We start from the raw sequence: 23120 nt of genomic DNA on the forward strand, positions 1-23120 counted from the left end.
AGCACAGATGTTTTGTATGTGGAACCTAACTCCAAAATGACTGTCTGACTTCAATGGCATTTGCATCGGAAATGGAAATGGCTGAGTGGTAGAGTTCAGATGGACGGAAGATATTGCGCAGATGCACTCATCGAGTGCATCCGCGCTGACCATATGCACGTGCGATGCTTTCATGCTCTCGTTTCAGCGCTGCAGTGCATGTTTTGCAACATCTCACGATGCAACACGGATCTTCGTGTCTTTGAGGTGTTCATCGTAGAAGGAACCTTGCTGTGGTAGCAAAACACCCCTCCTTCAGTGTTTCCTGTGCAGGAGGGGCAACGGCAGTTACTTGAAGAGCCGCTCCAGTGCCGGGAAGTTGCTTGTGTAAAGGGGGCACCCAGATTTGAACTGGGGACCTCTTGATCTGCAGTCAAATGCTCCACTGAGCTACACCCCCACTGGAAAACTGCGGTGCATGTTTACACTTTCCACATACTACAGTGACAATTGTCTAAAACAACTCTGTTGTCTGTGCCTTTCAACAGTTTACGTGCAGCACAGATGTTTTGTATGTGGAACCTAACTCCAAAATGACTGTCTGACTTCAATGGCATTTGCATCGGAAATGGAAATGGCTGAGTGGTAGAGTTCAGATGGACGGAAGATATTGCGCAGATGCACTCATAGAGTGCATCCGCGCTGACCGTATGTACGTGCAACGCTTTCATGCTCTCGTTTCGGGGCTGCAGTGCATGTTTTGCAACATCTCACGATGCAACACGGATCTTTGTGTCTTTGAGGTGTTCATCATAGAAGGAACCTTGCTGTGGTAGCAAAACACGCCTCCTTCAGTGTTTCCTGCGCAGGATGGGCAACGGCAGTTACTTGAAAAGCCGCTCCAGTGCAGGGAAGTTGCTTCTATAAAGCGGGCACCCAGATTTGAACTGGGGACCTCGGGATCTGCAGTCAAATGCTCTACCACTGAGCAATACCCCCACCGGAAAACTGCGGTGCATGTTTACACTTTCAACATACTACAATGACAATTGTCGAAAACAACTCTCTTGTCTGCGCCTTTCAACAGTTTACGTGCAGCACAGATGTTTTGTATGTGGAACCTAACTCCAAAATGACTGTCTGACTTCAATGGCATTTGCATCGGAAATGGAAATGGCTGAGTGGTAGAGTCCAGATGGACGGAAGATATTGCTCCGATGACCTCGGCGCTGACCGTATGCACGTGCAATGCTTTCATGCTCTCGTTTCAGCGCTGCAGTGCATGTTTTGCAACATCTCACGATGCAACACGGATCTTCGTGTCTTTGAGGTGTTCATCGTAGAAGGAACCTTGCTGTGGTAGCAAAACACCCCTCCTTCAGTGTTTCCTGTGCAGGAGGGGCAACGGCAGTTACTTGAAAAGCCGCTCCAGTGCAGGGAAGTTGCTTGTATAAAGGGGGCACCCAGATTTGAACTGGGGACCTCTTGATCTGCAGTAAAATGCTCTATCACTGAGCTATACCCCCAACTGAAAACTGCGGTGCATGTTTACACTTTCCACATACTACAGTGACAATTGTCTAAAACAACTCTCTTGTCTGCGCCTTTCAACAGTTTACGTGCAGCACAGATGTTTTGTATGTGGAACCTAACTCCAAAATGACTGTCTGACTTCAATGGCATTTGCATCGGAAATGGAAATGGCTGAGTGGTAGAGTCCAGATGGACGGAAGATATTGCTCCGATGACCTCGGCGCTGACCGTATGCACGTGCAATGCTTTCATGCTCTCGTTTCAGCGCTGCAGTGCATGTTTTGCAACATCTCACGATGCAACACGGATCTTCGTGTCTTTGAGGTGTTCATCGTAGAAGGAACCTTGCTGTGGTAGCAAAACACCCCTCCTTCAGTGTTTCCTGTGCAGGAGGGGCAACGGCAGTTACTTGAAAAGCCGCTCCAGTGCAGGGAAGTTGCTTGTATAAAGGGGGCACCCAGATTTGAACTGGGGACCTCTTGATCTGCAGTAAAATGCTCTATCACTGAGCTATACCCCCAACTGAAAACTGCGGTGCATGTTTACACTTTCCACATACTACAGTGACAATTGTCTAAAACAACTCTCTTGTCTGCGCCTTTCAACAGTTTACGTGCAGCACAGATGTTTTGTATGTGGAACCTAACTCCAAAATGACTGTCTGACTTCAATGGCATTTGCATCGGAAATGGAAATGGCTGAGTGGTAGAGTCCAGATGGACGGAAGATATTGCTCCGATGACCTCGGCGCTGACCGTATGCACGTGCAATGCTTTCATGCTGTCGTTTCGGCGATGCAGTGCATGTTTTGCAACATCTCACGATGCAACACGGATCTTTGTGTCTTTGAGGTGTTCATCAAAGAAGGAACCTTGCTGTGGTAGCAAAACACCCCTCCTTCAGTGTTTCCTGTGCAACGGCAGTTACTTGAAAAGCCGCTCCAGTGCAGGGAAGTTGCTTGCATAAAGGGGGCACCCAGATTTGTACTGGGGACATCTGGATCTGCAGTCAAATGCTCTACCACTGAGCTATACCCCCACGAGAAAACGGCGGTGCATGTTTACACTTTCCACATACTACAATGACAATTGTCTAAAACAACTCTCTTGTCTGCGCCTTTCATCAGTTTACGTGCAGCACAGATGTTTTGTATGTGGAACCTAACTCCAAAATGACTGTCTGACTTCAATGGCATTTGCATCGGAAATGGAAATGGCTGAGTGGTAGAGTTCAGATGGACGGAAGATATTGCGCAGATGCACTCATCGAGTGCATCCGCGCTGACCATATGCACGTGCGATGCTTTCATGCTCTCGTTTCAGCGCTGCAGTGCATGTTTTGCAACATCTCACGATGCAACACGGATCTTCGTGTCTTTGAGGTGTTCATCGTAGAAGGAACCTTGCTGTGGTAGCAAAACACCCCTCCTTCAGTGTTTCCTGTGCAGGATGGGCAACGGCAGTTACTTTAAAAGCCGCTCCACTGCAGGGAAGTTGCTTGTATAAAGGGGGCACCCAGATTTGAACTGGGGACCTCTTGATCTGCCGTCAAATGCTCTACCACTGAGCTATACCCCCAACGGAAAGCGACGGTGCATGTTTATACTTTCCACATACTACAGTGACAATTGTCGAAAACAACTCTTTTGTCTGTGCCTTTCAACAGTTTACGTGCAGCACAGATGTTTTGTATGTGGAACCTAACTCCAAAATGACTGTCTGACCTCAATGGCATTTGCATCGGAAATGGAAATGGCTGAGTGGTAGAGTTCAGATGGACGGAAGATATTGCGCAGATGCACTCATCGAGTGCATCCGCGCTGACCATATGCACGTGCGATGCTTTCATGCTCTCGTTTCAGCGCTGCAGTGCATGTTTTGCAACATCTCACGATGCAACACGGATCTTCGTGTCTTTGAGGTGTTCATCGTAGAAGGAACCTTGCTGTGGTAGCAAAACACCCCTCCTTCAGTGTTTCCTGTGCAGGAGGGGCAACGGCAGTTACTTGAAAAGCCGCTCCAGTGCCGGGAAGTTGCTTGTGTAAAGGGGGCACCCAGATTTGAACTGGGGACCTCTTGATCTGCAGTCAAATGCTCCACTGAGCTACACCCCCACTGGAAAACTGCGGTGCATGTTTACACTTTCCACATACTACAGTGACAATTGTCTAAAACAACTCTGTTGTCTGTGCCTTTCAACAGTTTACGTGCAGCACAGATGTTTTGTATGTGGAACCTAACTCCAAAATGACTGTCTGACTTCAATGGCATTTGCACCGGAAATGGAAATGGCTGAGTGGTAGAGTTCAGATGGACGGAAGATATTGCGCAGATGCACTCATAGAGTGCATCCGCGCTGACCGTATGTACGTGCAACGCTTTCATGCTCTCGTTTCAGCGCTGCAGTGCATGTTTTGCAACATCTCACGATGCAACACGGATCTTTGTGTCTTTGAGGTGTTCATCAAAGAAGGAACCTTGCTGTGGTAGCAAATCACCCCTCCTTCAGTGTTTCCTGTGCAGGATGGGCAACGGCAGTTACTTGAAAAGCCGCTCCAGTGCCGGGAAGTTGCTTCGGGAAGTTGTTTCTATAAAGAGGGCACCCAGATTTGAACTGGGGACCTCTTGATCTGCAGTCAAATGCTCTACCACTGAGCTATACCCCCAACTGAAAACTGCGGTGCATGTTTACACTTTCCACATACTACAGTGACAATTGTCTAAAACAACTCTCTTGTCTGCGCCTTTCAACAGTTTACGTGCAGCACAGATGTTTTGTATGTGGAACCTAACTCCAAAATGACTGTCTGACTTCAATGGCATTTGCATCGGAAATGGAAATGGCTGAGTGGTAGAGTTCAGATGGACGGAAGATATTGCTCCGATGACCTCGGCGCTGACCGTATGCACGTGCAATGCTTTCATGCTCTCGTTTCAGCGCTGCAGTGCATGTTTTGCAACATCTCACGATGCAACACGGATCTTCGTGTCTTTGAGGTGTTTATCGTAGAAGGAACCTTGCTGTGGTAGCAAAACACCCCTCCTTCAGTGTTTCCTGTGCAGGATGGGCAACGGCAGTTACTTGAAAAGCCGCTCCAGTGCCGGGAAGTTGCTTCTATAAAGGGGGCACCCAGATTTGAACTGGGGACCTCTTGATCTGCAGTCAAATGCTCTACCACTGAGCTATACCCCCACCGGAAAACTGCGGTGCATGTTTACAGTTTTCACAAACTACAGTGACAATTGTCGAAAACAACTCTTTTGTCTGCGCCTTTCAACAGTTTACGTGCAGTACAGATGTTTTGTATATGGAACCTAACTCCAAAATGACTGTCTGACTTCAATGGCATTTGCATCGGAAATGGAAATGGCTGAGTGGTAGAGTTCAGATGGACGGAAGATATTGCGCAGATGCACTCATAGAGTGCATCCGCGCTGACCGTATGTACGTGCAACGCTTTCATGCTCTCGTTTCGGGGCTGCAGTGCATGTTTTGCAACATCTCACGATGCAACACGGATCTTTGTGTCTCTGAGGTGTTCATCATAGAAGGAACCTTGCTGTGGTAGCAAAACACGCCTCCTTCAGTGTTTCCTGTGCAGGATGGGCAACGGCAGTTACTTGAAAAGCCGCTCCAGTGCCGGGAAGTTGCTTGTGTAAAGGGGGCACCCAGATTTGAACTGGGGACCTCTTGATCTGCAGTCAAATGCTCCACTGAGCGACACCCCCACTGGAAAACTGCGGTGCATGTTTACACTTTCCACATACTACAGTGACAATTGTCTAAAACAACTCTGTTGTCTGTGCCTTTCAACAGTTTACGTGCAGCACAGATGTTTTGTATGTGGAACCTAACTCCAAAATGACTGTCTGACTTCAATGGCATTTGCATCGGAAATGGAAATGGCTGAGTGGTAGAGTTCAGATGGACGGAAGATATTGCGCAGATGCACTCATAGAGTGCATCCGCGCTGACCGTATGTACGTGCAACGCTTTCATGCTCTCGTTTCGGGGCTGCAGTGCATGTTTTGCAACATCTCACGATGCAACACGGATCTTTGTGTCTTTGAGGTGTTCATCGTAGAAGGAACCTTGCTGTGGTAGCAAAACACCCCTCCTTCAGTGTTTCCTGTGCAGGATGGGCAACGGCAGTTACTTGAAAAGCCGCTCCAGTGCCGGGAAGTTGCTTCTATGAAGGGGGCACCCAGATTTGAACTGGGGACCTCTTGATCTGCAGTAAAATGCTCTACCACTGAGCTATACCCCCAACAGAAAACTGCGGTGCATGTTTACACTTTCCACATACTACAGTGACAATTGTCTAAAACAACTCTCTTGTCTGCGCCTTTCAACAGTTTACGTGCAGCACAGATGTTTTGTATGTGGAACCTAACTCCAAAATGACTGTCTGACTTCAATGGCATTTGCATCGGAAATGGAAATGGCTGAGTGGTAGAGTCCAGATGGACGGAAGATATTGCTCCGATGACCTCGGCGCTGACCGTATGCACGTGCAATGCTTTCATGCTCTCGTTTCAGCGCTGCAGTGCATGTTTTGCAACATCTCACGATGCAACACGGATCTTCGTGTCTTTGAGGTGTTCATCGTAGAAGGAACCTTGCTGTGGTAGCAAAACACCCCTCCTTCAGTGTTTCCTGTGCAACGGCAGTTACTTGAAAAGCCGCTCCAGTGCAGGGAAGTTGCTTGTATAAAGGGGGCACCCAGATTTGTACTGGGGACATCTGGATCTGCAGTCAAATGCTCTACCACTGAGCTATACTCCCACGAGAAAACGGCGGTGCATGTTTACACTTTCCACATACTACAATGACAATTGTCTAAAACAACTCTCTTGTCTGCGCCTTTCATCAGTTTACGTGCAGCACAGATGTTTTGTATGTGGAACCTAACTCCAAAATGACTGTCTGACTTCAATGGCATTTGCATCGGAAATGGAAATGGCTGAGTGGTAGAGTTCAGATGGACGGAAGATATTGCGCAGATGCACTCATCGAGTGCATCCGCGCTGACCATATGCACGTGCGATGCTTTCATGCTCTCGTTTCAGCGCTGCAGTGCATGTTTTGCAACATCTCACGATGCAACACGGATCTTCGTGTCTTTGAGGTGTTCATCGTAGAAGGAACCTTGCTGTGGTAGCAAAACACCCCTCCTTCAGTGTTTCCTGTGCAGGAGGGGCAACGGCAGTTACTTTAAAAGCCGCTCCAGTGCAGGGAAGTTGCTTGTATAAAGGGGGCACCCAGATTTGAACTGGGGACCTCTTGATCTGCAGTCAAATGCTCTACCACTGAGCTATACCCCCAACGGAAAACTACGGTGCATGTTTATACTTTCCACATACTACAGTGACAATTGTCGAAAACAACTCTTTTGTCTGTGCCTTTCAACAGTTTATGTGCAGCACAGATGTTTTGTATGTGGAACCTAACTCCAAAATGACTGTCTGACTTCAATGGCATTTGCATCGGAAATGGAAATGGCTGAGTGGTAGAGTTCAGATGGACGGAAGATATTGCGCAGATGCACTCATCGAGTGCATCCGCGCTGACCATATGCACGTGCGATGCTTTCATGCTCTCGTTTCAGCGCTGCAGTGCATGTTTTGCAACATCTCACGATGCAACACGGATCTTCGTGTCTTTGAGGTGTTCATCGTAGAAGGAACCTTGCTGTGGTAGCAAAACACCCCGCCTTCAGTGTTTCCTGTGCAGGAGGGGCAACGGCAGTTACTTGAAAAGCCGCTCCAGTGCCGGGAAGTTGCTTGTGTAAAGGGGGCACCCAGATTTGAACTGGGGACCTCTTGATCTGCAGTCAAATGCTCCACTGAGCTACACCCCCACTGGAAAATTGCAGTGCATGTTTACACTTTCCACATACTACAGTGACAATTGTCTAAAACAACTCTGTTGTCTGTGCCTTTCAACAGTTTACGTGCAGCACAGATGTTTTGTATGTGGAACCTAACTCCAAAATGACTGTCTGACTTCAATGGCATTTGCATCGGAAATGGAAATGGCTGAGTGGTAGAGTTCAGATGGACGGAAGATATTGCGCAGATGCACTCATGGAGTGCATCCGCGCTGACCGTATGCACGTGCAACGCTTTCATGCTCTCGTTTCTGCGCTGCAGTGCATGTTTTGCAACATCTCACGATGCAACACCGATCTTCGTGTCTTTGAGGTGTTCATCAAAGAAGGAACCTTGCTGTGGTAGCAAAACACCCCTCCTTCAGTGTTTCCTGTGCAGGAGGGGCAACGGCAGTTACTTGAAAAGCCGCTCCAGTGCCGGGAAGTTGCTTGTGTAAAGGGGGCACCCAGATTTGAACTGGGGACCTCTTGATCTGCAGTCAAATGCTCCACTGAGCTACAACCCCACTGGAAGACTGCGGTGCATGTTTACACTTTCCACATACTACAGTGACAATTGTCTAAAACAACTCTGTTGTCTGTGCCTTTCAACAGTTTACGTGCAGCACAGATGTTTTGTATGTGGAACCTAACTCCAAAATGACTGTCTGACTTCAATGGCATTTGCATCGGAAATGGAAATGGCTGAGTGGTAGAGTTCAGATGGACGGAAGATATTGCGCAGATGCACTCATGGAGTGCATCCGCGCTGACCGTATGTACGTGCAACGCTTTCATGCTCTCGTTTCTGCGCTGCAGTGCATGTTTTGCAACATCTCACGATGCAACACGGATCTTTGTGTCTTTGAGGTGTTCATCGTAGACGGAACCTTGCTGTGGTAGCAAAACACCCCTCCTTCAGTGTTTCCTGTGCAGGATGGGCAACGGCAGTTACTTGAAAAGCCGCTCCAGTGCCGGGAAGTTGCTTCTATAAAGGGGGCACCCAGATTTGAACTGGGGACCTCTTGATCTGCAGTAAAATGCTCTACCACTGAGCTATACCCCCAACAGAAAACTGCGGTGCATGTTTACACTTTCCACATACTACAGTGACAATTGTCTAAAACAACTCTCTTGTCTGCGCCTTTCATCAGTTTACGTGCAGCACAGATGTTTTGTATGTGGAACCTAACTCCAAAATGACTGTCTGACTTCAATGGCATTTGCATCGGAAATGGAAATGGCTGAGTGGTAGAGTCCAGATGGACGGAAGATATTGCTCCGATGACCTCGGCGCTGACCGTATGCACGTGCAATGCTTTCATGCTCTCGTTTCAGCGCTGCAGTGCATGTTTTGCAACATCTCACGATGCAACACGGATTTTCGTGTCTTTGAGGTGTTCATCGTAGAAGGAACCTTGCTGTGGTAGCAAAACACCCCTCCTTCAGTGTTTCCTGTGCAGGAGGGGCAACGGCAGTTACTTGAAAAGCCGCTCCAGTGCAGGGAAGTTGCTTGTATAAAGGGGGCACCCAGATTTGAACTGGGGACCTCTTGATCTGCAGTCAAATGCTCTATCACTGAGCTATACCCCCAACTGAAAACGGCGGTGCATGTTTACACTTTCCACATACTACAGTGACAATTGTCTAAAACAACTCTCTTGTCTGCGCCTTTCAACAGTTTACGTGCAGCACAGATGTTTTGTATGTGGAACCTAACTCCAAAATGACTGTCTGACTTCAATGGCATTTGCATCGGAAATGGAAATGGCTGAGTGGTAGAGTCCAGATGGACGGAAGATATTGCTCCGATGACCTCGGCGCTGACCGTATGCACGTGCAATGCTTTCATGCTCTCGTTTCGGCGATGCAGTGCATGTTTTGCAACATCTCACGATGCAACACGGATCTTTGTGTCTTTGAGGTGTTCATCAAAGAAGGAACCTTGCTGTGGTAGCAAAACACCCCTCCTTCAGTGTTTCCTGTGCAACGGCAGTTACTTGAAAAGCCGCTCCAGTGCAGGGAAGTTGCTTGCATAAAGGGGGCACCCAGATTTGTACTGGGGACATCTGGATCTGCAGTCAAATGCTCTACCACTGAGCTATACTCCCACGAGAAAACGGCGGTGCATGTTTACACTTTCCACATACTACAATGACAATTGTCTAAAACAACTCTCTTGTCTGCGCCTTTCATCAGTTTACGTGCAGCACAGATGTTTTGTATGTGGAACCTAACTCCAAAATGACTGTCTGACTTCAATGGCATTTGCATCGGAAATGGAAATGGCTGAGTGGTAGAGTTCAGATGGACGGAAGATATTGCGCAGATGCACTCATCGAGTGCATCCGCGCTGACCATATGCACGTGCGATGCTTTCATGCTCTCGTTTCTGCGCTGCAGTGCATGTTTTGCAACATCTCACAATGCAACACGGATCTTCGTGTCTTTGAGGTGTTCATCGTAGAAGGAACCTTGCTGTGGTAGCAAAACACCCCTCCTTCAGTGTTTCCTGTGCAGGATGGGCAACGGCAGTTACTTTAAAAGCCGCTCCAGTGCAGGGAAGTTGCTTGTATAAAGGGGGCACCCAGATTTGAACTGGGGACCTCTTGATCTGCAGTCAAATGCTCTACCACTGAGCTATACCCCCAACGGAAAACTACGGTGCATGTTTATACTTTCCACATACTACAGTGACAATTGTCGAAAACAACTCTTTTGTCTGTGCCTTTCAACAGTTTACGTGCAGCACAGATGTTTTGTATGTGGAACCTAACTCCAAAATGACTGTCTGACTTCAATGGCATTTGCATCGGAAATGGAAATGGCTGAGTGGTAGAGTTCAGATGGACGGAAGATATTGCGCAGATGCACTCATCGAGTGCATCCGCGCTGACCATATGCACGTGCGATGCTTTCATGCTCTCGTTTCAGCGCTGCAGTGCATGTTTTGCAACATCTCACGATGCAACACGGATCTTCGTGTCTTTGAGGTGTTCATCGTAGAAGGAACCTTGCTGTGGTAGCAAAACACCCCTCCTTCAGTGTTTCCTGTGCAGGAGGGGCAACGGCAGTTACTTGAAGAGCCGCTCCAGTGCCGGGAAGTTGCTTGTGTAAAGGGGGCACCCAGATTTGAACTGGGGACCTCTTGATCTGCAGTCAAATGCTCCACTGAGCTACACCCCCACTGGAAAACTGCGGTGCATGTTTACACTTTCCACATACTACAGTGACAATTGTCTAAAACAACTCTGTTGTCTGTGCCTTTCAACAGTTTACGTGCAGCACAGATGTTTTGTATGTGGAACCTAACTCCAAAATGACTGTCTGACTTCAATGGCATTTGCATCGGAAATGGAAATGGCTGAGTGGTAGAGTTCAGATGGACGGAAGATATTGCGCAGATGCACTCATAGAGTGCATCCGCGCTGACCGTATGTACGTGCAACGCTTTCATGCTCTCGTTTCGGGGCTGCAGTGCATGTTTTGCAACATCTCACGATGCAACACGGATCTTTGTGTCTTTGAGGTGTTCATCATAGAAGGAACCTTGCTGTGGTAGCAAAACACGCCTCCTTCAGTGTTTCCTGCGCAGGATGGGCAACGGCAGTTACTTGAAAAGCCGCTCCAGTGCAGGGAGGTTGCTTCTATAAAGCGGGCACCCAGATTTGAACTGGGGACCTCGGGATCTGCAGTCAAATGCTCTACCACTGAGCAATACCCCCACCGGAAAACTGCGGTGCATGTTTACACTTTCAACATACTACAATGACAATTGTCGAAAACAACTCTCTTGTCTGCGCCTTTCAACAGTTTACGTGCAGCACAGATGTTTTGTATGTGGAACCTAACTCCAAAATGACTGTCTGACTTCAATGGCATTTGCATCGGAAATGGAAATGGCTGAGTGGTAGAGTCCAGATGGACGGAAGATATTGCTCCGATGACCTCGGCGCTGACCGTATGCACGTGCAATGCTTTCATGCTCTCGTTTCAGCGCTGCAGTGCATGTTTTGCAACATCTCACGATGCAACACGGATCTTCGTGTCTTTGAGGTGTTCATCGTAGAAGGAACCTTGCTGTGGTAGCAAAACACCCCTCCTTCAGTGTTTCCTGTGCAGGAGGGGCAACGGCAGTTACTTGAAAAGCCGCTCCAGTGCAGGGAAGTTGCTTGTATAAAGGGGGCACCCAGATTTGAACTGGGGACCTCTTGATCTGCAGTAAAATGCTCTATCACTGAGCTATACCCCCAACTGAAAACTGCGGTGCATGTTTACACTTTCCACATACTACAGTGACAATTGTCTAAAACAACTCTCTTGTCTGCGCCTTTCAACAGTTTACGTGCAGCACAGATGTTTTGTATGTGGAACCTAACTCCAAAATGACTGTCTGACTTCAATGGCATTTGCATCGGAAATGGAAATGGCTGAGTGGTAGAGTCCAGATGGACGGAAGATATTGCTCCGATGACCTCGGCGCTGACCGTATGCACGTGCAATGCTTTCATGCTGTCGTTTCGGCGATGCAGTGCATGTTTTGCAACATCTCACGATGCAACACGGATCTTTGTGTCTTTGAGGTGTTCATCAAAGAAGGAACCTTGCTGTGGTAGCAAAACACCCCTCCTTCAGTGTTTCCTGTGCAACGGCAGTTACTTGAAAAGCCGCTCCAGTGCAGGGAAGTTGCTTGCATAAAGGGGGCACCCAGATTTGTACTGGGGACATCTGGATCTGCAGTCAAATGCTCTACCACTGAGCTATACCCCCACGAGAAAACGGCGGTGCATGTTTACACTTTCCACATACTACAATGACAATTGTCTAAAACAACTCTCTTGTCTGCGCCTTTCATCAGTTTACGTGCAGCACAGATGTTTTGTATGTGGAACCTAACTCCAAAATGACTGTCTGACTTCAATGGCATTTGCATCGGAAATGGAAATGGCTGAGTGGTAGAGTTCAGATGGACGGAAGATATTGCGCAGATGCACTCATCGAGTGCATCCGCGCTGACCATATGCACGTGCGATGCTTTCATGCTCTCGTTTCAGCGCTGCAGTGCATGTTTTGCAACATCTCACGATGCAACACGGATCTTCGTGTCTTTGAGGTGTTCATCGTAGAAGGAACCTTGCTGTGGTAGCAAAACACCCCTCCTTCAGTGTTTCCTGTGCAGGATGGGCAACGGCAGTTACTTTAAAAGCCGCTCCACTGCAGGGAAGTTGCTTGTATAAAGGGGGCACCCAGATTTGAACTGGGGACCTCTTGATCTGCAGTCAAATGCTCTACCACTGAGCTATACCCCCAACGGAAAGCTACGGTGCATGTTTATACTTTCCACATACTACAGTGACAATTGTCGAAAACAACTCTTTTGTCTGTGCCTTTCAACAGTTTACGTGCAGCACAGATGTTTTGTATGTGGAACCTAACTCCAAAATGACTGTCTGACCTCAATGGCATTTGCATCGGAAATGGAAATGGCTGAGTGGTAGAGTTCAGATGGACGGAAGATATTGCGCAGATGCACTCATCGAGTGCATCCGCGCTGACCATATGCACGTGCGATGCTTTCATGCTCTCGTTTCAGCGCTGCAGTGCATGTTTTGCAACATCTCACGATGCAACACGGATCTTCGTGTCTTTGAGGTGTTCATCATAGAAGGAACCTTGCTGTGGTAGCAAAACACCCCTCCTTCAGTGTTTCCTGTGCAGGATGGGCAACGGCAGTTACTTGAAAAGCCGCTCCAGTGCCGGGAAGTTGCTTCGGGAAGTTGTTTCTATAAAGAGGGCACCCAGATTTGAACTGGGGACCTCTTGATCTGCAGTCAAATGCTCTACCACTGAGCCATACCCCCAACTGAAAACTGCGGTGCATGTTTACACTTTCCACATACTACAGTGACAATTGTCTAAAACAACTCTCTTGTCTGCGCCTTTCAACAGTTTACATGCAGCACAGATGTTTTGTATGTGGAACCTAACTCCAAAATGACTGTCTGACTTCAATGGCATTTGCATCGGAAATGGAAACGGCTGAGTGGTCGAGTCCAGATGGACGGAAGATATTGCTCCGATGACCTCGGCGCTGACCGTATGCACGTGCAATGCTTTCATGCTCTCGTTTCAGCGCTGCAGTGCATGTTTTGCAACATCTCACGATGCAACACGGATCTTCGTGTCTTTGAGGTGTTTATCGTAGAAGGAACCTTGCTGTGGTAGCAAAACACCCCTCCTTCAGTATTTCCTGTGCAGGATGGGCAACGGCAGTTACTTGAAAAGCCGCTCCAGTGCCGGGAAGTTGCTTCTATAAAGGGGGCACCCAGATTTGAACTGGGGACCTCTTGATCTGCAGTCAAATGCTCTACCACTGAGCTATACCCCCACCGGAAAACTGCGGTGCATGTTTACAGTTTTCACAAACTACAGTGACAATTGTCGAAAACAACTCTTTTGTCTGCGCCTTTCAACAGTTTACGTGCAGTACAGATGTTTTGTATATGGAACCTAACTCCAAAATGACTGTCTGACTTCAATGGCATTTGCATCGGAAATGGAAATGGCTGAGTGATGGACGGAAGATATTGCGCAGATGCACTCATAGAGTGCATCCGCGCTGACCGTATGTACGTGCAACGCTTTCATGCTCTCGTTTCGGGGCTGCAGTGCATGTTTTGCAACATCTCACGATGCAACACGGATCTTTGTGTCTTTGAGGTGTTCATCATAGAAGGAACCTTGCTGTGGTAGCAAAACACGCCTCCTTCAGTGTTTCCTGCGCAGGATGGGCAACGGCAGTTACTTGAAAAGCCGCTCCAGTGCAGGGAAGTTGCTTCTATAAAGGGGGCACCCAGATTTGAAGTGGGGACCTTGGGATCTGCAGTCAAATGCTCTACCACTGAGCAATACCCCCACCAGAAGACTGCGGTGCATGTTTACACTTTCAACATACTACAGTGACAATTGTCGAAAACAACTCTCTTGTCTGTGCCTTTCAACAGTTTACGTGCAGCACAGATGTTTTGTATGTGGAACCTAACTCCAAAATGACTGTCTGACTTCAATGGCATTTGCATCGGAAATGGAAATGGCTGAGTGGTAGAGTTCAGATGGACGGAAGATATTGCGCAGATGCACTCATCGTGTGCATCCGCGCTGACCATATGCACGTGCGATGCTTTCATGCTCTCGTTTCAGCGCTGCAGTGCATGTTTTGCAACATCTCACGATGCAACACGGATCTTCGTGTCTTTGAGGTGTTCATCGTAGAAGGAACCTTGCTGTGGTAGCAAAACACCCCTCCTTCAGTGTTTCCTGTGCAGGATGGGCAACGGCAGTTACTTTAAAAGCCGCTCCAGTGCAGGGAAGTTGCTTGTATAAAGGGGGCACCCAGATTTGAACTGGGGACCTCTTGATCTGCAGTCAAATGCTCTACCACTGAGCTATACCCCCACTGGAAAACTGCGGTGCATGTTTACACTTTCCACATACTACAGTGACAATTGTCTAAAACAACTCTGTTGTCTGTGCCTTTCAACAGTTTACGTGCAGCACAGATGTTTTGTATGTGGAACCTAACTCCAAAATGACTGTCTGACTTCAATGGCATTTGCATCGGAAATGGAAATGGCTGAGTGGTAGAGTTCAGATGGACGGAAGATATTGCGCAGATGCACTCATAGAGTGCATCCGCGCTGACCGTATGTACGTGCAACGCTTTCATGCTCTCGTTTCGGGGCTGCAGTGCATGTTTTGCAACATCTCACGATGCAACACGGATCTTTGTGTCTTTGAGGTGTTCATCGTAGAAGGAACCTTGCTGTGGTAGCAAAACACGCCTCCGTCAGTGTTTCCTGCGCAGGATGGGCAACGGCAGTTACTTGAAAAGCCGCTCCAGTGCCGGGAAGTTGCTTCTATAAAGGGGGCACCCAGATTTGAACTGGGGACCTCTTGATCTGCAGTCAAATGCTCTACCACTGAGCTATACCCCCACCGGAAAACTGCGGTGCATGTTTACAGTTTTCACAAACTACAGTGACAATTGTCGAAAACAACTCTTTTGTCTGTGCCTTTCAACAGTTTACGTGCAGCACAGATGTTTTGTATGTGGAACCTAACTCCAAAATGACTGTCTGACTTCAATGGCATTTGCATCGGAAATGGAAACGGCTGAGTGGTCGAGTCCAGATGGACGGAAGATATTGCTCCGATGACCTCGGCGCTGACCGTATGCACGTGCAATGCTTTCATGCTCTCGTTTCAGCGCTGCAGTGCATGTTTTGCAACATCTCACGATGCAACACGGATCTTCGTGTCTTTGAGGTGTTTATCGTAGAAGGAACCTTGCTGTGGTAGCAAAACACCCCTCCTTCAGTGTTTCCTGTGCAGGATGGGCAACGGCAGTTACTTGAAAAGCCGCTCCAGTGCCGGGAAGTTGCTTCTATAAAGGGGGCACCCAGATTTGAACTGGGGACCTCTTGATCTGCAGTCAAATGCTCTACCACTGAGCTATACCCCCACCGGAAAACTGCGGTGCATGTTTACAGTTTTGACAAACTACAGTGACAATTGTCGAAAACAACTCTTTTGTCTGCGCCTTTCAACAGTTTACGTGCAGTACAGATGTTTTGTATATGGAACCTAACTCCAAAATGACTGTCTGACTTCAATGGCATTTGCATCGGAAATGGAAATGGCTGAGTGATGGACGGAAGATATTGCGCAGATGCACTCATAGAGTGCATCCGCGCTGACCGTATGTACGTGCAACGCTTTCATGCTCTCGTTTCGGGGCTGCAGTGCATGTTTTGCAACATCTCACGATGCAACACGGATCTTTGTGTCTTTGAGGTGTTCATCATAGAAGGAACCTTGCTGTGGTAGCAAAACACGCCTCCTTCAGTGTTTCCTGCGCAGGATGGGCAACGGCAGTTACTTGAAAAGCCGCTCCAGTGCAGGGAAGTTGCTTCTATAAAGGGGGCACCCAGATTTGAACTGGGGACCTCGGGATCTGCAGTCAAATGCTCTACCACTGAGCAATACCCCCACCAGAAGACTGCGGTGCATGTTTACACTTTCAACATACTACAGTGACAATTGTCGAAAACAACTCTCTTGTCTGTGCCTTTCAACAGTTTACGTGCAGCACAGATGTTTTGTATGTGGAACCTAACTCCAAAATGACTGTCTGACTTCAATGGCATTTGCATCGGAAATGGAAATGGCTGAGTGGTAGAGTTCAGATGGACGGAAGATATTGCGCAGATGCACTCATCGTGTGCATCCGCGCTGACCATATGCACGTGCGATGCTTTCATGCTCTCGTTTCAGCGCTGCAGTGCATGTTTTGCAACATCTCACGATGCAACACGGATCTTCGTGTCTTTGAGGTGTTCATCGTAGAAGGAACCTTGCTGTGGTAGCAAAACACCCCTCCTTCAGTGTTTCCTGTGCAGGATGGGCAACGGCAGTTACTTGAAAAGCCGCTCCAGTGCCGGGAAGTTGCTTGTGTAAAGGGGGCACCCAGATTTGAACTGGGGACCTCTTGATCTGCAGTCAAATGCTCCACTGAGCTACACCCCCACTGGAAAACTGCGGTGCATGTTTACACTTTCCACATACTACAGTGACAATTGTCTAAAACAACGCTGTTGTCTGTGCCTTTCAACAGTTTACGTGCAGCACAGATGTTTTGTATGTGGAACCTAACTCCAAAATGACTGTCTGACTTCAATGGCATTTGCATCGGAAATGGAAATGGCTGAGTGGTAGAGTTCAGATGGACGGAAGATATTGCGCAGATGCACTCATAGAGTGCATCCGCGCTGACCGTATGTACGTGCAACGCTTTCATGCTCTCGTTTCAGCGCTGCAGTGCATGTTTTGCAACATCTCACGATGCAACACGGATCTTCGTGTCTTTGAGGTGTTCATCAAAGAAGGAACCTTGCTGTGGTAGCAAATCACCCCTCCTTCAGTGTTTCCTGTGCAGGATGGGCAACGGCAGTTACTTGAAAAGCCGCTCCAGTGCCGGGAAGTTGCTTCGGGAAGTTGTTTCTATAAAGAGGGCACCCAGATTTGAACTGGGGTCCTCTTGATCTGCAGTCAAATGCTCTACCACTGAGCTATACCCCCAACTGAAAACTGCGGTGCATGTTTACACTTTCCACATACTACAGTGACAATTGTCTAAAACAACTCTCTTGTCTGCGCCTTTCAACAGTTTACGTGCAGCACAGATGTTTTGTATGTGGAACCTAACTCCAAAATGACTGTCTGACTTCAATGGCATTTGCATCGGAAATGGAAACGGCTGAGTGGTCGAGTCCAGATGGACGGAAGATATTGCTCCGATGACCTCGGCGCTGACCGTATGCACGTGCAATGCTTTCATGCTCTCGTTTCAGTGCTGCAGTGCATGTTTTGCAACATCTCACGATGCAACACGGATCTTCGTGTCTTTGAGGTGTTTATCGTAGAAGGAACCTTGCTGTGGTAGCAAAACACCCCTCCTTCAGTGTTTCCTGTGCAGGATGGGCAACGGCAGTTACTTGAAAAGCCGCTCCAGTGCCGGGAAGTTGCTTCTAAAAAGGGGGCACCCAGATTTGAACTGGGGACCTCTTGATCTGCAGTCAAATGCTCTACCACTGAGCTATACCCCCACCGGAAAACTGCGGTGCATGTTTACAGTTTTCACAAACTACAGTGACAATTGTCGAAAACAACTCTTTTGTCTGCGCCTTTCAACAGTTTACGTGCAGTACAGATGTTTTGTATATGGAACCTAACTCCAAAATGACTGTCTGACTTCAATGGCATTTGCATCGGAAATGGAAATGGCTGAGTGATGGACGGAAGATATTGCGCAGATGCACTCATAGAGTGCATCCGCGCTGACCGTATGTACGTGCAACGCTTTCATGCTCTCGTTTCGGGGCTGCAGTGCATGTTTTGCAACATCTCACGATGCAACACGGATCTTTGTGTCTTTGAGGTGTTCATCATAGAAGGAACCTTGCTGTGGTAGCAAAACACGCCTCCTTCAGTGTTTCCTGCGCAGGATGGGCAACGGCAGTTACTTGAAAAGCCGCTCCAGTGCAGGGAAGTTGCTTCTATAAAGGGGGCACCCAGATTTGAACTGGGGACCTCGGGATCTGCAGTCAAATGCTCTACCACTGAGCAATACCCCCACCAGAAGACTGCGGTGCATGTTTACACTTTCAACATACTACAGTGACAATTGTCGAAAACAACTCTCTTGTCTGTGCCTTTCAACAGTTTACGTGCAGCACAGATGTTTTGTATGTGGAACCTAACTCCAAAATGACTGTCTGACTTCAATGGCATTTGCATCGGAAATGGAAATGGCTGAGTGGTAGAGTTCAGATGGACGGAAGATATTGCGCAGATGCACTCATCGTGTGCATCCGCGCTGACCATATGCACGTGCGATGCTTTCATGCTCTCGTTTCAGCGCTGCAGTGCATGTTTTGCAACATCTCACGATGCAACACGGATCTTCGTGTCTTTGAGGTGTTCATCGTAGAAGGAACCTTGCTGTGGTAGCAAAACACCCCTCCTTCAGTGTTTCCTGTGCAGGATGGGCAACGGCAGTTACTTTAAAAGCCGCTCCACTGCAGGGAAGTTGCTTGTATAAAGGGGGCACCCAGATTTGAACTGGGGACCTCTTGATCTGCAGTCAAATGCTCTACCACTGAGCTATACCCCCAACGGAAAGCTACGGTGCATGTTTATACTTTCCACATACTACAGTGACAATTGTCGAAAACAACTCTTTTGTCTGTGCCTTTCAACAGTTTACGTGCAGCACAGATGTTTTGTATGTGGAACCTAACTCCAAAATGACTGTCTGACTTCAATGGCATTTGCATCGGAAATGGAAACGGCTGAGTGGTCGAGTCCAGATGGACGGAAGATATTGCTCCGATGACCTCGGCGCTGACCGTATGCACGTGCAATGCTTTCATGCTCTCGTTTCAGCGCTGCAGTGCATGTTTTGCAACATCTCACGATGCAACACGGATCTTCGTGTCTTTGAGGTGTTTATCGTAGAAGGAACCTTGCTGTGGTAGCAAAACACCCCTCCTTCAGTGTTTCCTGTGCAGGATGGGCAACGGCAGTTACTTGAAAAGCCGCTCCAGTGCCGGGAAGTTGCTTCTATAAAGGGGGCACCCAGATTTGAACTGGGGACCTCTTGATCTGCAGTCAAATGCTCTACCACTGAGCTATACCCCCACCGGAAAACTGCGGTGCATGTTTACAGTTTTCACAAACTACAGTGACAATTGTCGAAAACAACTCTTTTGTCTGCGCCTTTCAACAGTTTACGTGCAGTACAGATGTTTTGTATATGGAACCTAACTCCAAAATGACTGTCTGACTTCAATGGCATTTGCATCGGAAATGGAAATGGCTGAGTGATGGACGGAAGATATTGCGCAGATGCACTCATAGAGTGCATCCGCGCTGACCGTATGTACGTGCAACGCTTTCATGCTCTCGTTTCGGGGCTGCAGTGCATGTTTTGCAACATCTCACGATGCAACACGGATCTTTGTGTCTTTGAGGTGTTCATCATAGAAGGAACCTTGCTGTGGTAGCAAAACACGCCTCCTTCAGTGTTTCCTGCGCAGGATGGGCAACGGCAGTTACTTGAAAAGCCGCTCCAGTGCAGGGAAGTTGCTTCTATAAAGGGGGCACCCAGATTTGAACTGGGGACCTCGGGATCTGCAGTCAAATGCTCTACCACTGAGCAATACCCCCACCAGAAGACTGCGGTGCATGTTTACACTTTCAACATACTACAGTGACAATTGTCGAAAACAACTCTCTTGTCTGTGCCTTTCAACAGTTTACGTGCAGCACAGATGTTTTGTATGTGGAACCTAACTCCAAAATGACTGTCTGACTTCAATGGCATTTGCATCGGAAATGGAAATGGCTGAGTGGTAGAGTTCAGATGGACGGAAGATATTGCGCAGATGCACTCATCGTGTGCATCCGCGCTGACCATATGCACGTGCGATGCTTTCATGCTCTCGTTTCAGCGCTGCAGTGCATGTTTTGCAACATCTCACGATGCAACACGGATCTTCGTGTCTTTGAGGTGTTCATCGTAGAAGGAACCTTGCTGTGGTAGCAAAACACCCCTCCTTCAGTGTTTCCTGTGCAGGATGGGCAACGGCAGTTACTTGAAAAGCCGCTCCAGTGCCGGGAAGTTGCTTGTGTAAAGGGGGCACCCAGATTTGAACTGGGGACCTCTTGATCTGCAGTCAAATGCTCCACTGAGCTACACCCCCACTGGAAAACTGCGGTGCATGTTTACACTTTCCACATACTACAGTGACAATTGTCTAAAACAACGCTGTTGTCTGTGCCTTTCAACAGTTTACGTGCAGCACAGATGTTTTGTATGTGGAACCTAACTCCAAAATGACTGTCTGACTTCAATGGCATTTGCATCGGAAATGGAAATGGCTGAGTGGTAGAGTTCAGATGGACGGAAGATATTGCGCAGATGCACTCATAGAGTGCATCCGCGCTGACCGTATGTACGTGCAACGCTTTCATGCTCTCGTTTCAGCGCTGCAGTGCATGTTTTGCAACATCTCACGATGCAACACGGATCTTCGTGTCTTTGAGGTGTTCATCAAAGAAGGAACCTTGCTGTGGTAGCAAATCACCCCTCCTTCAGTGTTTCCTGTGCAGGATGGGCAACGGCAGTTACTTGAAAAGCCGCTCCAGTGCCGGGAAGTTGCTTCGGGAAGTTGTTTCTATAAAGAGGGCACCCAGATTTGAACTGGGGTCCTCTTGATCTGCAGTCAAATGCTCTACCACTGAGCTATACCCCCAACTGAAAACTGCGGTGCATGTTTACACTTTCCACATACTACAGTGACAATTGTCTAAAACAACTCTCTTGTCTGCGCCTTTCAACAGTTTACGTGCAGCACAGATGTTTTGTATGTGGAACCTAACTCCAAAATGACTGTCTGACTTCAATGGCATTTGCATCGGAAATGGAAACGGCTGAGTGGTCGAGTCCAGATGGACGGAAGATATTGCTCCGATGACCTCGGCGCTGACCGTATGCACGTGCAATGCTTTCATGCTCTCGTTTCAGTGCTGCAGTGCATGTTTTGCAACATCTCACGATGCAACACGGATCTTCGTGTCTTTGAGGTGTTTATCGTAGAAGGAACCTTGCTGTGGTAGCAAAACACCCCTCCTTCAGTGTTTCCTGTGCAGGATGGGCAACGGCAGTTACTTGAAAAGCCGCTCCAGTGCCGGGAAGTTGCTTCTAAAAAGGGGGCATCCAGATTTGAACTGGGGACCTCTTGATCTGCAGTCAAATGCTCTACCACTGAGCTATACCCCCACCGGAAAACTGCGGTGCATGTTTACAGTTTTCACAAACTACAGTGACAATTGTCGAAAACAACTCTTTTGTCTGCGCCTTTCAACAGTTTACGTGCAGTACAGATGTTTTGTATATGGAACCTAACTCCAAAATGACTGTCTGACTTCAATGGCATTTGCATCGGAAATGGAAATGGCTGAGTGATGGACGGAAGATATTGCGCAGATGCACTCATAGAGTGCATCCGCGCTGACCGTATGTACGTGCAACGCTTTCATGCTCTCGTTTCGGGGCTGCAGTGCATGTTTTGCAACATCTCACGATGCAACACGGATCTTTGTGTCTTTGAGGTGTTCATCATAGAAGGAACCTTGCTGTGGTAGCAAAACACGCCTCCTTCAGTGTTTCCTGCGCAGGATGGGCAACGGCAGTTACTTGAAAAGCCGCTCCAGTGCAGGGAAGTTGCTTCTATAAAGGGGGCACCCAGATTTGAACTGGGGACCGCGGGATCTGCAGTCAAATGCTCTACCACTGAGCAATACCCCCACCAGAAGACTGCGGTGCATGTTTACACTTTCAACATACTACAGTGACAATTGTCGAAAACAACTCTCTTGTCTGTGCCTTTCAACAGTTTACGTGCAGCACAGATGTTTTGTATGTGGAACCTAACTCCAAAATGACTGTCTGACTTCAATGGCATTTGCATCGGAAATGGAAATGGCTGAGTGGTAGAGTTCAGATGGACGGAAGATATTGCGCAGATGCACTCATCGTGTGCATCCGCGCTGACCATATGCACGTGCGATGCTTTCATGCTCTCGTTTCAGCGCTGCAGTGCATGTTTTGCAACATCTCACGATGCAACACGGATCTTCGTGTCTTTGAGGTGTTCATCGTAGAAGGAACCTTGCTGTGGTAGCAAAACACCCCTCCTTCAGTGTTTCCTGTGCAGGATGGGCAACGGCAGTTACTTTAAAAGCCGCTCCAGTGCAGGGAAGTTGCTTGTATAAAGGGGGCACCCAGATTTGAACTGGGGACCTCTTGATCTGCAGTCAAATGCTCTACCACTGAGCTATACCCCCACTGGAAAACTGCGGTGCATGTTTACACTTTCCACATACTACAGTGACAATTGTCTAAAACAACTCTGTTGTCTGTGCCTTTCAACAGTTTACGTGCAGCACAGATGTTTTGTATGTGGAACCTAACTCCAAAATGACTGTCTGACTTCAATGGCATTTGCATCGGAAATGGAAATGGCTGAGTGGTAGAGTTCAGATGGACGGAAGATATTGCGCAGATGCACTCATAGAGTGCATCCGCGCTGACCGTATGTACGTGCAACGCTTTCAT

At 48.0% G+C, this 23120-nt stretch overlaps 18 non-coding genes across 18 annotated transcripts; all 18 read right to left on the reverse strand.

Annotated features, from left to right (window-relative positions):
- Positions 1-4105: 4105 nt before the first annotated feature.
- On the reverse strand, positions 4106-4177 carry trnac-gca (transfer RNA cysteine (anticodon GCA)). Its single transcript has one exon. It is a non-coding gene; the product is annotated as a tRNA-Cys (tRNA).
- Positions 4178-4632: 455 nt separating this feature from the next.
- Positions 4633-4704, reverse strand: trnac-gca (transfer RNA cysteine (anticodon GCA)). Its single transcript has one exon. It is a non-coding gene; the product is annotated as a tRNA-Cys (tRNA).
- Positions 4705-6764: 2060 nt separating this feature from the next.
- Positions 6765-6836, reverse strand: trnac-gca (transfer RNA cysteine (anticodon GCA)). Its single transcript has one exon. It is a non-coding gene; the product is annotated as a tRNA-Cys (tRNA).
- A 2066-nt stretch (positions 6837-8902) lies between these two features.
- Positions 8903-8974, reverse strand: trnac-gca (transfer RNA cysteine (anticodon GCA)). The gene has a single exon. It is a non-coding gene; the product is annotated as a tRNA-Cys (tRNA).
- Positions 8975-9959: 985 nt separating this feature from the next.
- On the reverse strand, positions 9960-10031 carry trnac-gca (transfer RNA cysteine (anticodon GCA)). Its single transcript has one exon. It is a non-coding gene; the product is annotated as a tRNA-Cys (tRNA).
- A 2587-nt stretch (positions 10032-12618) lies between these two features.
- trnac-gca (transfer RNA cysteine (anticodon GCA)) lies at positions 12619-12690 on the reverse strand. Its single transcript has one exon. It is a non-coding gene; the product is annotated as a tRNA-Cys (tRNA).
- Positions 12691-13170: 480 nt separating this feature from the next.
- trnac-gca (transfer RNA cysteine (anticodon GCA)) lies at positions 13171-13242 on the reverse strand. Its single transcript has one exon. It is a non-coding gene; the product is annotated as a tRNA-Cys (tRNA).
- A 455-nt stretch (positions 13243-13697) lies between these two features.
- trnac-gca (transfer RNA cysteine (anticodon GCA)) lies at positions 13698-13769 on the reverse strand. Its single transcript has one exon. It is a non-coding gene; the product is annotated as a tRNA-Cys (tRNA).
- A 995-nt stretch (positions 13770-14764) lies between these two features.
- On the reverse strand, positions 14765-14836 carry trnac-gca (transfer RNA cysteine (anticodon GCA)). The gene has a single exon. It is a non-coding gene; the product is annotated as a tRNA-Cys (tRNA).
- Positions 14837-15303: 467 nt separating this feature from the next.
- On the reverse strand, positions 15304-15375 carry trnac-gca (transfer RNA cysteine (anticodon GCA)). Its single transcript has one exon. It is a non-coding gene; the product is annotated as a tRNA-Cys (tRNA).
- Positions 15376-15830: 455 nt separating this feature from the next.
- trnac-gca (transfer RNA cysteine (anticodon GCA)) lies at positions 15831-15902 on the reverse strand. The gene has a single exon. It is a non-coding gene; the product is annotated as a tRNA-Cys (tRNA).
- Positions 15903-17446: 1544 nt separating this feature from the next.
- Positions 17447-17518, reverse strand: trnac-gca (transfer RNA cysteine (anticodon GCA)). The gene has a single exon. It is a non-coding gene; the product is annotated as a tRNA-Cys (tRNA).
- Positions 17519-17973: 455 nt separating this feature from the next.
- trnac-gca (transfer RNA cysteine (anticodon GCA)) lies at positions 17974-18045 on the reverse strand. Its single transcript has one exon. It is a non-coding gene; the product is annotated as a tRNA-Cys (tRNA).
- A 995-nt stretch (positions 18046-19040) lies between these two features.
- Positions 19041-19112, reverse strand: trnac-gca (transfer RNA cysteine (anticodon GCA)). The gene has a single exon. It is a non-coding gene; the product is annotated as a tRNA-Cys (tRNA).
- A 455-nt stretch (positions 19113-19567) lies between these two features.
- Positions 19568-19639, reverse strand: trnac-gca (transfer RNA cysteine (anticodon GCA)). The gene has a single exon. It is a non-coding gene; the product is annotated as a tRNA-Cys (tRNA).
- A 1544-nt stretch (positions 19640-21183) lies between these two features.
- On the reverse strand, positions 21184-21255 carry trnac-gca (transfer RNA cysteine (anticodon GCA)). The gene has a single exon. It is a non-coding gene; the product is annotated as a tRNA-Cys (tRNA).
- Positions 21256-21710: 455 nt separating this feature from the next.
- On the reverse strand, positions 21711-21782 carry trnac-gca (transfer RNA cysteine (anticodon GCA)). The gene has a single exon. It is a non-coding gene; the product is annotated as a tRNA-Cys (tRNA).
- Positions 21783-22777: 995 nt separating this feature from the next.
- Positions 22778-22849, reverse strand: trnac-gca (transfer RNA cysteine (anticodon GCA)). The gene has a single exon. It is a non-coding gene; the product is annotated as a tRNA-Cys (tRNA).
- Between the last annotated feature and the right edge of the window lie 271 nt (positions 22850-23120).

The sequence above is a fragment of the Chiloscyllium punctatum genome, chromosome 42 (assembly GCF_047496795.1).
Source record: "Chiloscyllium punctatum isolate Juve2018m chromosome 42, sChiPun1.3, whole genome shotgun sequence".
NCBI classification, from domain to species: Eukaryota; Metazoa; Chordata; class Chondrichthyes; order Orectolobiformes; family Hemiscylliidae; genus Chiloscyllium; species Chiloscyllium punctatum.